General features: G+C 37.7%; 1 pseudogene; it reads left to right on the top strand.

Moving 5' to 3' along the window:
* Positions 1-2,151: 2,151 nt before the first annotated feature.
* On the top strand, positions 2,152-3,188 carry LOC147924251 (uncharacterized; annotated as a pseudogene).
* Positions 3,189-3,799: the final 611 nt, after the last annotated feature.

Here is a 3,799-nt window from a genome sequence, read left to right as displayed (position 1 = left end):
GATTTATTAAAATTAATTTGGTATGGATGTTGATGTCTTAATAAATAAAAACAAAACAAGCCAATACCTACACACATATGTGAAGTGGGATCCAACTCAAGCTCCTGCGGACTTTATAAATATAATTACTTAAGTTCGCTATTGTGTAGATGGGGGGACATTGGTAAAGCCTGATAAGTTCTCTACTGTTTTTATTATTTATTGTTTAGCTAAAGCCGATTTTTTTTTTAATGGATGTTGTTTTATTTTATTAAAAAGGTGATTTGGTTACGTAAGAGAGACAATTTGATAAGTAAGTGGGTGGACGTAATACGAGCAATTGCTTTTCAATTTGTACACAAGGCATTATTGTTAATTAGTCATTTGTAAAGTTTTGGACAGTTTAAATCTTCTTATTGTACTCGATTATTTCAACCGGATGATTAGTTTTGATTTGATAGGTCGTCTCACCTGTAAATTTATCTCGTCATTAATATTTTCTTAAACCTATAAATTATGAGTTGTGTGACGTTTTCACATCTCTTCGGATTAAGAAGCATAATAATATTTTTGACCAGAAATAGAATCATCCTTCATAAAGAAACCATTTAGAATTTGAAAGTGCTCCGAAATAGCATATATATGATAAATTCTAAATTAACACTAACACAAAACTAGTATATAGATTCATATAAATGCATATATATGATAAATTCTTGTGTTAATAACATATATATGATAAATAGTATATATATGATATATAGTGTTAACACATATATATGATAAATAGTATAGGCAAAATGTAGTTTTATCATATATAATAGTATTAACACATATATATGTTAAATGTAGAATAACACTAGGCAAAACTAACACAAAAATGCATATATATGATAAATTCTTCATTTAGAATTTGAAAGTGCTCCGACATTTAACACTAACACAAAACTAGTATATAGATTAACACAAAAGTTAATTAATATCTAACATCTTTGAAAAGAAACTTGGTCGAGGTTAGGTACCACTTCTAGTGAGTTTTCCATTTGTGGATTTCTTTTACCAGAAAAGTTTAAAGTTGGCGTTCTACATATTTCGTAATGAGTCTAAATTTTGGTCTTAAAATAACTCGCTTAAAAGTATTACCAATTCTATTAATGTATCATATTTTAACATATATTACACAAATATTCTCCAACCATAGAGTGTAAAGTTGTACTTGTAATATATCAAAATGAACGGTGCTAACGATATAAATAAGTACATGTAGATGATTCGGATAAAACTATTAAAGAGTAAAATCAAAAGGATCAAAGAAGGCGAATACCCTGCACAGTCCACGAATATAAACCACTTTACGGATACACACTAATTTATTGTTAAATGAATGTTAAAATTATATGCATGTAAATTAAATAATGTATTGAGTCTAATGATGACCATAGAAATGAGTCTATATAATATTTACTTTCTTTTTTCACTAGTTAGTATGATTGTGTTTTTTGTTTTTATGTCAATCAAGCTTTACATAAAAAAGCTGTTTCAAATTTACTTGCAACAACAAGTCTATGAATGATAACTCATAGCTATTAGAAAAAAAGAAGAAAAAAAAAGCTGTAATATGGTGAACTAGTAGTTTAATTTGGAGAAACAAAAAACAATGGGCATAAATAACTTTACTTAATTTTTTTTTCACTTGTTGCCACAATTGTAATGCAGAAGATGATTGCTTTTGAAGAACTTCCTTTACTTTTTCCCCATGATAGGTAAGATCGACTGATCATAGTAACATGACATTTCCCATTGGGTATCTTTTTTAAAGTTTAAAACATTTTTTATCTAAAAACCAAAAGTCATTGTCTAACTCTTGCATATCAACCAAGAACATGCACCTACACAAATATTTGTAATATGTGTCTGTGTGTGGATCTATCCACAGTTTTTGTTCCGTATATTAGATCAATAACTTAACACATTACAGAAATTACTTTTACAGTATATCTATCACTGAAAATGAACAATTTCTAGTAAAAAAAATTATCTAACGTTTCAACGATCTTTTCCAAATGTACAATTAGCCAAATTAGTCTACATAAGTATGTCTTACGTTTAGAAGAAAAAGAGATGAGCTCTGGTGACTTAGCAACGGCGACGGCGAGGGTTGTAGACCAGGATACTGCGATGAATGATGTAGGTGAGAGAGCCAGGCCGCCTGGAGATCCTCCTGATCAGTCGAGAGTATGGATGGAGAAGCTGATGGGTAGCTCGGGGGGGGGGGGACCCCAAGGCCGGAGAGTGTAGTCGATGATGCGTTTGTGGAGGAGAGGCTGCGATTGGAGTTTCCTGATGGAGAGGATGGGGAACCAGTGCTTACAATTGGAGATGAGGTTCTGGAAGCTATGAACGGGTTGTGGAAAAGATGTATGATAGTCAAGTTGTTAGGTCGGCCTGTACCGATTTATGTTCTCACTCGGAAGCTGAGGGAGTTGTGGAAGCCGAGGGGGGATATGTTTGTTATGGATCTGCCTAGGCAGTTCTTTTTGGTCTGCTTTGAACTGGAGGAAGAGTATATGGCGGCGCTCACAGGTGGACCGTGGAGAGTTTTTGGCAACTACCTTATGGTACAAGACTGGTCACCACAATTTGATCCATTGCAAGATGAAATAGTCACGACTCCAGTATGGGTGAGGGTGTCAAATATCCCGTATAATTATTACCATAGAGCGATCCTGAATGCGATAGCACGTGGGTTAGGGGAATCGTTAAAGGTGGACATGTCAACGCTGAATTTTGAGAGAGGACGTTTTGCTCGTGTCTGTGTGGCAGTGAATCTTTCCAAGCCATTGAAGGGGACAGTGATGATCAATGGAGAAAGGTTCTTTGTGACATATGAAGGCCTACCAAATATCTGTTCGCTGTGTGGGATCTACGGTCACTTAGTTCATGCGTGTCCTAAGAAAGTTGTAGAGAGAAGTATTGTGGTCGCAGAGACAAGTCCGGTGACAGAGGGGACGGTGCCGGTGAGTCAGGGTGATGGTTTCACGGAGGTGAGAAGGCACGGGAGGCGGTCGAGCCCAACGGTGAAAGCCGCTGGTTTTTACGGCGGGTTTGTCAGCGGAAAGAGCGGGGGCCAAATCAGGAAAGAATACTCAGGGGATTCCCAGGAAACCGGTTTTGGAAACTTCAAATCGATTTGGGAATCTGGAAGATAATTCAGTATCTCACGAAATCAGGGAAGTTGTTAATGTGGCGGAGATAAACAAGGAAAACATATCTCCCCAGAATCAGCGGCAGCCGGAACAGCGTGAGTCACACGTAACGGAAGCGGGTATGATGAAAATTTTGAATAAAGGTCAGAGGGGGCGTTATGTTGGGCCGCATGGTAAGAAGGCTGGAAAGAAAGCAGTACAGTCCAGTGGGCCGCAACAGAAACAAGGTTTATTTACGAAACATTCTAAGGGCCTAGTTTTCGGGCCCACTAAAGGGGAAGAGTTATTGTCCACATCTGGTAAGCGACTGCAGGTAGAGTCGGGGGAACTGGGGAGACCCGGAGGAGTGTTCACGAATAGTGGAGGGGACTAATCGATGGAGAGGAAGGAGATTGAGTTGCCTATGAACATGGAGGAGGGTTCTCTGTTGCCGAAGAATACGAAATCGGATGACGGAGATCCTTCACAGAAGAAAGTCCCGACTGCAGGGAGTGACTTGGGGTCGCACTAACAGTCCGCCCCGGTAGTTTGGATCTTGCACACTCAATTTTCAATGAATTGCTTATTGTGGAACTGCCGGGGGGCGAATAAACCCAATTTCAGGAGAGCTATTC

Source organism: Camelina sativa, chromosome 17, assembly GCF_030686135.1.
Source record: "Camelina sativa cultivar CO46 ecotype springtype chromosome 17, ASM3068613v1".
In the NCBI taxonomy this organism is placed as follows: Eukaryota; Viridiplantae; Streptophyta; class Magnoliopsida; order Brassicales; family Brassicaceae; genus Camelina; species Camelina sativa.
Note: the sequence above shows the minus strand (reverse complement) of the source record. Positions and strands in the feature narration are given on the sequence as shown.